The 10,915-nt window shown below is 42.8% G+C and overlaps 1 protein-coding gene and 1 long non-coding RNA gene across 2 annotated transcripts in view; both read right to left on the minus strand.

Annotated features, from left to right (window-relative positions):
- RIT2 (Ras like without CAAX 2) overlaps window positions 1–10,915 on the minus strand; it is a 360,107-nt gene that overhangs the window by 55,317 nt on the left and 293,875 nt on the right. The window lies entirely within an intron of this gene.
- Window positions 4,576–10,915, minus strand: part of LOC109297989 — a 20,014-nt gene continuing 13,674 nt past the window's right edge. The window contains exons 2-3 of the long non-coding RNA XR_002097481.1: window positions 10,550–10,556; window positions 4,576–4,587 (exon numbers count right to left, since the gene is read on the minus strand). This is a non-coding gene — a long non-coding RNA (uncharacterized LOC109297989). The remainder of the gene's footprint in view (window positions 4,588–10,549; window positions 10,557–10,915) is intronic.

Consider the following 10,915-nt stretch of genomic DNA (forward strand, 5'->3'; position numbering starts at 1 on the left):
GGGGGGGGGGGGGAGCAGGGGAGACCAGACCCCTATGCTTTCTCCCATATATCCCTTCTCCCACCATACCTGCACATGCTCCCTTCCCACTTCCCACCCTAAGTGTCTGCCCCTTCTGCCACTTGCTCCCCCACCACACCCTTGCAACCTGCCTCCTGCCCCTTCCCTCCTGGCCCCTCCATGCCTGTACCTGCCCCCCTCTCCTGTTCCTCCTGTGCCTGCCTCACCTGCTGCTTGCCCCCACACTCCCTGCTCCCTTCACCACTTGCACTCCATGCTTACCTTCCGCGGTGTCTCTGGGGCCATCAACAGCCTCAGCCCTGGCATGAAACCCAACCCCAGCCCTGGCCCACCTTGGCCAGGCAGAACCAGTGGTGGCAATTCAAGGCTCAGCTGGGTCAGGGCTAGAGCCAGAGCTGACAGTAAGTCGTGGAGAGAGGGGGGCAAGTGGCTGTTGGGGGGGGGGAGGCAGCAAGGGGGCAGAGCATATGCTCCTCCAAGGCTGCACACCATAGATCTCCTCCATCCACCTGGTCTCATCCATATATCTCCCCATCCCCACTGCACTCCCCCTGCTCCCCTCGCTGCAAACCCTATCCCCATCTGCACAGGTTGGGTAACTTGGAGTTGCTCACAAGATGCACTTCAGTCATCTTATCTGGTGAAACAGAACTGGGCCCTGAGATGTCAGAGGTGAATTAGGATCTCAGCCATTGGTTTGTCTAGGTTTAGCTTCGAATAGTTCAACTTGTCCTGAATAGTTGTACTGTCATCAGAATTATTTACAGCTTCACTGAAATTTATGTCATTTGCAAATTCTCTCACCAGTGATTCTGTATTTATTTTGACATCATTTATCAAAATGCTGAATGGTATGGAGCTGAGTAGCCATCCTGGCACAATCTCCATAGAAGAAACTCATTTGATAATGATTTCCCTTTGGCAAATACTTTTTGAGTGTTGCAGGTTAGACAATTCTTAATAAATTTATCTTCCCCCTCTTTTGATATGGTGAATGCTATATTTTAATCAGACTGTCATGTTCAACCAAACCAGACATTTTATCCAACCTATTACACAGCTTCCTTTATCAACCAAACTTGTAATCTCATTATGGAATGAAATCAAATTTGTTTGACAAGAACTATTTTCAATAAAACCATGTTGAATTACACTAATTCTATTCCAATCCTTTAAGTTTTCATCAAAAGATTCCTATATGAGTTTTTCTGTTATTTTCCCTAGGACTGATTTCAGGCTTATTGGCCTAAAGTGTTCCTTTCTGAATATTGGTGCAATATTAGCACTTCTGCAGAATCTTCTAATTTCCCTCATATTCTAAGAACTAATAATAGCAATCTAGGTATCTTCTTAGCAAGCCTTTAGTATTTGTGTCCAATTATATGGGTAGTTTAATATTATGGACACTTCAGAATTAGCACAGTTCAGTCAGATAGTACATATATACAAACTGACACCAAATGCAGTTGTTCATTAATTGCTATTCAGTAGTTGTGAGTTTTTTGTAGAAGTTCCTTCTGACACTTAAGTTTATACACATATAAAATTATACAAACACATACAAATTACATTCAAAGAATATGATGTTGCAAAGTTAGGAACGTTAAAGTTAGGAAATGGCAGAATTAACGTCACCTGTCCAGCCGTAATTGGGTTCCCTGTGTGTATGCGTTAAGATACAGTCTTGAATTACATACCCATGTGTTGTTTTTTCCAGTGGACCCCTGACCAATTTAATGTGCAAAATAGACTGTGCTAAATTAATGAGTATCTAACCAAAATCTTGTATTATCCTCCTTTTCAATGCGTGGCCATATGTTTTAGACACCACATATTATTCCTACACTAGTCAGAAGGAAGAATGATTCATTTCCTCTTACTTCTCTCCCCCCCCACCCCCTTCCAGTGGCACTCACCACTAAAGTAAGCAGGAGCTTTGCAAACATTAATGGATTTATTTTCACAATGCTCTTGATGAGTCACAAAGACGTTAAGGTCAAATACATTAACGAACAATTGATGCCCAATTTTGGACAGCAAGGCCCTGACTCTTCAGAATATTTAGTGTAGCATGCGTGGTGCTTTATATCTTCAAACCATGGCACCAGTTGACTTCATTTGTAGCTGTGAGTGGTCAGCACTTTTGCAAATCAGGCTCATATTCAGGCACCAGAACATGAGGACCGCGCAGCTTGTGTTCATCTTTGAAATGTTTGTTTTCAGTGATTAGCTTTGCAATCCACAGGAGCTCTGAGGCAGAGACAGGAAGAAAACCAAATTCTCTAGGGCAGCGTTCAGCTACCTTGACCATGAGACTGTCCTTCCTCTCTCTGCAATCCCCCCAGCTCATTTACTACACTCTTACTGACTTCTTCTGCCAGTGAAGAAGGGGGTTCATAGACATCATTTTCTTTCACTGCATATCCCCCAGTCCTACAACTAGTCCACCCTGTGCACTGAATACAGCAGGGGTCCTATGAAGAAAAATAACATCCAGTCTTTAAAGAGAGCCTATATTATAACTTTTATGCCCACAGGAATGGAATTAAGATGTCATAGACAACCTTATGCTCAGCAGATTGTAACTGTTGAGTAACTAACATTGCAACCTTAATAATGATTTTTTAAGTAGTTTGGGGTATACGTTTTTTTACATCAAACTGAAAAGAAAAAGCAAAAACCAAGGAATTTCAGCACGTGCCTTTTCATTGGCACCCAAATCATTCATCACAAGAGCTAGAAAATTTAGATCTACTACACAGACCTTTGCCACTGAGCTTACAGACAGATAGCAATAGTAGGTTGCAATCCTCTGTGCATCCCAGCACATTAGACAGCTAAAGCACTTGGTCAACTGGTTTCATAGGCATTTTTGACAGCAGAGGCATAATGAAGCTCAGGAATAATGTTTTCCATTTCAGGTTCTGGAGGACTAAGTGTTGAAATGAGTATAGACTCTTCTCTCTATCTTGTGGCTGCCCCCAGCATGATCGCCTTTGCCTTGCCCCCTAAGCTTCCCCTCCCCCCCCGCCCCCTATGCCCCTATCCCTCTTCTGCCCTTTGTCAACCCCTGGCTCCTTATCGCCATCTCATTCTCCACACTTGGCCAGTCCAAGCTTTTGATTGTTAAGCTTTTCAGCCAGTGTCATTCTCCTTACTCAGCAAGTCTCAGTCTACACAGACTGACTGTTTCAGCCTCCCTGTACCACTATCTGTCCACCCAGTAGCCCACTCTCTGTTTCTCCACCTGGTTTTTTACCTAATCTCTCTCCCTCTCCTTAAAGTTCAATTCCCCTCTTCCCACCCAAGTTTTCCATCTCTGCTGCTTCCTAGTTCCCAGGCTCTTTAGCTAGTATCAATGCCCCTTGCTCCCACAAAAGAGGGCACATGCATTAGTTAATGCACATTAAATATAATACCTCTGGGCATTTTAAAACAGACCAGTGCTGCGGAGCATGCAATTGTATAAGTAGCGAAATGTGTGTCCGCACTGAGAAAATGACAGTGGTGCACTTTTGAACTAAAACACATTGGGGTGTTTTAGTTCAAAAGTGCACCACTGCCATTTTCTGCAAGCTGACAACTTATACAACTGCACACAAAGCAGTGCAGAATGCAACGGCTTGTGGGCAGAGCGGATTTGATTAATCAAGTCTGCTCTGACCCACTGGATCTCTGGTGCATCACAGGATGAAAAAGTGTGTGCATAAATGCCCATGCCATAGTAAGATACTTGGAAAATGCACGTTAGCCTGCCTTAATGTGCATTAACTAAAGAGTATGGTTTTTAAGTGATGTTCAATGTGCATTAGCCTATTTTAATGTGCATTGACTAAATAGCACATTTTTCAGTGATGCTTTAATGCACATTAAAATAGTTTAATGCACATAAAAGCACACATGTAGACACAGCCACAGAGTCCTTCTACCAATCACTTTGCTCAGTGACTTAACTTCATTCCTGCATCCTTGCTCCATATTGGGCTGGTCTTCCCTTCCTCCATATGCTTTTCCCTGCTACCGCCTCCTAAGGCCAATCTCCAGTCCCAGTCACCCCTTGTCAACTCCTAGTGTTCCCTCCATCCACTGGCTCCCAATATCCCACCACTTCCATGTACCACTTCCCTCCCCAATCTCTTGTTTCCCTATCCTAATTCCTGAACAGACTCAAATGTTTCACCCAAAATTGCCACAAATGAAAGCAACAACAGAAGCACAAAATACCCTGCATTAGATAACTGGCACAGGAACGTTTTACCCACACGGTTAAAGTTGGGCATAACAATTAGCAAGCAAAAAAGAAGAATATGATCATAAACATGTTGGGCAACCTGATTAAGACAGAGTGCCACCAGCTTTGTCTACACTGTATAATACATGCATTACCAGAGAAAGCTTGGGCATTTTTACATGTGCTTCCCAGGGTGGTGCTTCACTTAGAGCAGCTCTGAGAACCGCTCTTATTAAAGCACCACAGCATCTCATGTATCAGTGTCCTGGCACTTTAAAAATGGTGGCAGAGGTGCTTGAACTAAAGCTCATTTGACAAGCCTTAGTTAAAGTGCCCTTGCCACCATTTTGAAGCACAGCAATACTGATACATGAGATGCTCCAGCTGACTCGACTAATTGGGTCTGCTCTGATGTGCTGTAATTACAGTGTATCAGAGCAGTCTCCCAGGAGGCCCAGGAGGCCAGCATGGGTGTCACTTAACTAGGCACTCTTATTTGTATGGTACCTGGTAGTGATGTGACCCATATGCTACAGGCAGCACTCCTATGTAAAGCATGCACACATATCTTGGACCAGAATCCTTATCTTGAATATGATATGATACTGCCACTTGAACTAAGAGAAAAACAGCACTGAAAGTTACAGGGGTATTGCACTAAAAGTGACTGGCTCATGCCCCTTGCACTGGACTTCAGCACAGAACTGATTTTTCTCTCCGAGAGAATTTCTTAGAGATATTTACAGTATACATATATAGATAAGCAGGCCAAGAACAAACTATTGATATAGTATATTCTATACATATATCAATCCTATACTATACATATATCAAATCCTATACTATATCTATACTATATATATCCTAGGAGATATCCTATATATATCCTATACTATATCATATCCTATACTATAATATAAGATATATGGATATATCAGTCCTATACTATACATATATCAATCTATATTTATACTATATATATATATAAGCAGGCCAAGAACAAACTATATATCTATTTACATTCTCATAGGTTAAATACATCAGGGTAAATCTCCTGGATCAGGGTATCTCATGGGGACATAACTTTTCTCAGTTTTTTATTCACTGGGTGACACTCACATTTATGTAGACAGCCTGTGTGCCAACACTTAGCCAACTTCTGAGGATTCAAGTAAAATTTACTGGTGCATGCCCCTTGATAGAACATCTGCACAATCAGGAATCTCATTCTCTATGCACATCCATGGCAATATGTGCAAGTTAAATAATAACAAAAATAGTGTACATGTGGGTTTTTTTTAATTTACTTTTTTCCCCCTTTACGTTTATTTTCCAGTTCTCAATTACTCTTGTGGAAAGTACTTAGGAGAACAATCAAATGTGTCTTGAGGGGAAAAAGCAGATTTTAGTTTTACAATACTATCAGGCTTCTCTGATGAACTTCTAAAGTAATCTAGGAAAGACATGTTCATTAGAGTCTCATTACTTAGCTGGGTAATTGCTGTTCATATCAGAAACACAAATCACAGGAAAGGCCTGTTAAAATAAACCTATTAAAAATCTCAGACAGACAGACTGTGCTATACAGTATCTGAGTCATAGAAACAGTTTACAAGTTACTAAATGCAATAGCTTTATTAACTTATTTAGACTCTCTAGCCACGTCCAGATGTGCAGGGATGTGAACTTGCAGAGGCATACATTTGTGCCACTACTTTTTGCCTCAGCACATACCCCTGCACGTGCACTTTGTTAGGGGACAAATTGTCCCACTTCAGGCAAACTGCCCTTACCTGACTCCTTCTGGCAACCAGCAGAAGGAGGAGCCGGGACACAACTGAAGGAGTAGAGATGTTCTGGCTGGCAGCCAGTGCATTTCACTGGAGAACCAAGCTGCCATTTCTTCAGGTGCATACTCCAGTCACATGCTCCAAGCTGCATTTTTTTCCTGGAGCTGTTTTCACCTACTGGGAAATTCTCATAGCAAATGTTTTCACAATCACTGTGTGCAGTTTGTGGTGCCACAAAAAGGTTTGTGGTGCCACAAACTCCATGCCCCTGCTCATCTGGAAGTGGCCTCTGTGTGTAAGACCACTATTTTTCACTATAATCCATTTATTAGTACCTTATGCAATCTTTTATTGTACCTTTTATTTCCTGTAGGAGATAATTTAATTGACTAATGCACATTATTATTAGGAACTTACTCTTGCTATACAGTCTCATTATTCTTTTTTCCATTTTATCCTGTTATTCATTAACTCTTTTATACTTACCTATCTATCAACCTTACTGTGGCCTTTGCTGGAACACCTGATCAATTATCCTTAGATGGCATAACAATATTTATTTCCTAATATTCTTAAAAATCTGTTGATGGTGACCATGATTTTGATTCAGGAAAGCTGCTGTGCATGTACTTATCTTCAAACATATGCTTAACTCCATCCCTGTGCAGCAAAATAATTAAGCAAGGACTCTCTTTTAATTTCACAGTGGGCACCTCCACATGTGCCCCTTTGGCACCATTGTTACTGCACAGCCTGTACTGTGCTGTGCCTGCAGTGTATGGTTATTTTTAGGCCCTATGTCGCCATAGTGATGTACTATACCAAGGAAGTGTATCACTGTGGCAACGTAGCAGTGATGTCATGGTTTTCGCCTGCTGACACTATGTTGCCATAATGTGTTACTACAGTGGTATAGCATCAAATGTAGACATGCCCAATGTGAACATTCAATAGCATACAGATGGGTAGAAGGAGCATGAGCCCCTAAGGGTATGAGCCCCAATACTGCCCAAGGAAGGTGGAGAGTACCAGAATGGAGCTAGGTGCATTGCACTGTCTTTACCCTTCCCCACACCCTGCACCATCCCTGTAGCAGCTCCAGCTGTAGCAGCAGGGACACCTCTTGCACCTCTATCCTCATCTTCCTTGCTACTTGAGCTGGAGCTGCTGCAGGGAAGGTGCAGCGTGCAGGACCAGTAAGTGCCCGCTGACCAGTTATACCTCTGGGATCACTGAACATATACAATGAACCACCCAGCATTCTGCTTGCATCCAGTGCTTCTATGAGTGCAGCAGAAATGTTGGGAAGGAAAAGGATTTTAGAACAGGTTTTAAAATATCCATGAATGTCTCAACAGAGAACTTGGGAGGAACTGCAAAATGATGCCTACGTTTCAAGACACAGTAATGACTTCAGAGCCCACACTTATAAATATGCCACTGTTGGACAGCATTTTAATGTTTCATCAGTGACATAGAAAGATGAGGTGGAAGGAGAAATTTTGGTAAATATTTGATGAATGTCACCAAGACAAGGACAAAGTTGCATTTCACAGGATGTTAAAATTAATAAAGCAAAGTTCCAGGGCTAATTCTTTGAGTAGGGATATCCAGTCTCTTAGAAGTTCCTGTGAATACCCTGAGAAGCCTGCAGCAATGCAGTCATTAGGAGTTCAACTTGCACTGTAATTTTCAGAGGGTAAAAAGTAGTTATTTTTATTTAATTGGGCACTTTAATGCAATTTTAAACCACTGAGATAACAGACGCAGTGCTCCTGATATCAGGATAAAATGTCTACATGGTGATTATATGATTAAAAGCAAAAGTTGGCAGATATACTGCTATCATACTTGATGCCTTGCTAAAGAAGCTGATAATTTTGGATTTTCATTGCTATATAATATTTCATTTCTTCCTTCTTTGACAAACAACATTCAATACTAGTCTTTGAGTGTTAATCCTTTCCTTTAATTTGCCAATAAGAGCCTTTTTTTCCTAACAATACGTTTTGAATGAATTATGGTAGATCGTAACTTTACCAGCCATAATAATAGTCAGATGGAACTCAGCAGGAATAGAATATGAGTAAGATTCTCAATATGTTGCCCAAGGTAACAATTAATCAACAGGTAAAAAGTCAGTTATCTTTAAAGTATGGTCGATGTCTATGCACTTAAGGACTTTATGATCCCCATTCATCACACCATCTAACACTTGTTGCATACACTTTTATATGTTTAAACCAAGAAATTAGGAAAAAAATGTTTTTAATTTATAAGAATGAAAATTAATAATTATGCTCATGAATAGCAGGATAGTTTTGCATAAATATGCATGTGTAAAATATCACATTCCTATTTTCCAAATATCCTTAATTCTGCTCGGGTTTGACAGAAACCCTCCTTCACCTGAGTATCTTACAGATTTCCCAGACACATTACATTTTACAGTGTTGTCTAGATAGCAGTGAAGTCAGCTTCCTTGTTCCACTAGCTAAGGAGGAGAAAGATAGTCCCTTCTGTCGTAATTGACTATCTTTTTCCTCCTTCCCCATCTTTTCCAAAGTGCAGAGTATTTCATGGCAGATGAATACCGTCTGGCTGGGACGTGATGATTCACTCTGGATAGGAAGAAGAAAGGATTTTTTCTGGAAGGTAGAGGAGAGCAGAGAGCTGGATCTTTCACCCAGTGAAAAATCCAGAGGCTCACAGGATAGTCTGTTGCCCATAGGAGGAGGGAGAAAAAATTATTTGCGGTGTCTCTGTGTGTGCTCATGCATGTGCCCCTCCACCTGCCCAGCAGGTAAGTCTGTGGGGGAAGGAGTGGGGGAAGGGGAAAGGACCATGGCCATGGGGCAGATTGCAGCCCCATGAGTGTGGGAGGCAGTGGGGTAGGGGAAGGTGATTGGATGAATGGGACCCCAGCGGGGCTGAGTGCTGGGGCAATCAGAGCCCAGGCAGCTCATCCAGGGGTATGGGGGGGGGAGGTGGAGGCTTGTTCTGCTGTGTGTACCCTGATGGGGGGGTCAGTGGGCATGTGCCACCCCGATCTGTGCACGGGGTGGAGGTGGCTGCCACTGCGTGCTGGGCTCTGTGTCCCGATGCCTTGAAAGCCACGCAACACCAAATGCGTCCCACTGCCAGGTAGGCAGTGGTCATGGCACAGCCCAGTGGCAGCAGGCATGTGATGTCACGCTGCTCCCAGGACAGCTGCAGTGGTGTACAGAGCCCAGCATCCAGTGGCATCTGCTTCCAACCTGAAAACAGACTGGGGGGAACTTTCCCCACCCTGGGCCTCCATCGGGGTGCACATAGTGGCCGGAGCAGCACCCCCCCCTGGACCCCTGGATGAGCCACCCAGGCTCCAATTCTCCCAACACCCAGGCCAGCCATGGCCCCACTCACCTCAGCCCCAGCCCCAGCCCCAGCCCCAGCCCCAGTCCCTCCTTCACAGCAGGGGCTTCAATCTGGCCCCCTGCCAGCCCCTTCCTATTCACAGAATCGACTGGTACTTGCCTGCCCTGCTGGGCAGCCAGTGATCCACATGCTGGGCTGAAATCTTGGATGTGAGCAAACCCTCCTCACCCTGGTACAGCCACCTGGAGCCCGTGGCTGGATTGCCTTGCGGCCCTACCCGCTGCCCCATGTTTGGGGGGCTGAGCCCCATTAGTCCCGGCCTTCCGCCACCTGTGCTGTTGCCTCTTGTCCTTCCCTCCTCTCAACTTCTTATTCCAAATGTAACTACTTTTTAATCAGTTAACAGGTTTGGTAAGTAGCGGTCTGTGGCATTTGCCATTGCAAGATTTATATACATACATTACAGATAAATAGTAAAATAATAAAGTCATGTGGCATAAAGGTAATTTTCTGAAAGAACTATAAGCAGAACAAACAACAGCAGTATCAAACCATAACGCTTGATTCAATAGCATCTCCCCCACCAAAGAACAAATGAAGAATCGCATTCTGAGTCAGGTTTGGAAAACACAATACAGTCTTCATCAAAGTCTCTTTTAAAAGCTGCTTTACTGTGGTACAGAATTCTCTGTTGAACCACATGGTCCCATTGTGTGTGGAACGGGAAGAATAATTTATTGGAGAATCCTCCATGGTAATTACGAGAGCATTGCACCTGGCTTTGTAGTGAAAAATAAAACAAAGTTACATGTAAATAATCGATCATTGAATAGATGACAATTTCACAGCAAATGATGATTTGACCAGCAGTTACCATGTACAGCTGACACTGAAATAAAAGAGATGAATTAAAACAAAACCTAACTCGGAGCCAACACTAACGGGATACTGCTGATACCATCTGCTAGTATTATCCATAAGGACCAGAAAAATAATGAATATGCTTTCTGTGAAGAATTATGTTCTCTCTGCTTTTAAGGAAGATTAATATGTGCCAGTTATGCAAATAAAATATTAGTTTCCTGTTAACTTTGCTTCTATCTGAGTGATGGGTTACCTCCAAGAAGTTCAGAACTGAGTTCAAAGCCACAAATACTCTATCCAAACCACATAGGTTTGGCTGGTCTGCAAAACCAGTTTGGAATCATTATATGAACAGGCTTTCTTCAGTGATTTCCAGCTGTGCCACTAATCATCCTGACCCAGAATACCAAAAAAAGCAGCTGTCGCTTCTCCCTTAGCCAGTAACTTGAAATGGAAGTGAGCATTTCAGATTCTTATCAAAAGTTAGGTCTCGGTTTTGCAGGAGGTGGGGTTTAATGATCTCCCCCCACACACACACACACATTTCAATCTGAAATCCAAAACACAATATTGTATCAAAGCAATGAAAAAACAACAAGAAAAAAATTCTTTGATGAAATACACAGTCACAGAGATTGGGGGGGGGGGGGAA

This window comes from Gavialis gangeticus, unplaced genomic scaffold (genome assembly GCF_001723915.1).
Source record: "Gavialis gangeticus isolate Ggan-Ray unplaced genomic scaffold, GavGan_comp1, whole genome shotgun sequence".
Classification (NCBI taxonomy): Eukaryota; Metazoa; Chordata; order Crocodylia; family Gavialidae; genus Gavialis; species Gavialis gangeticus.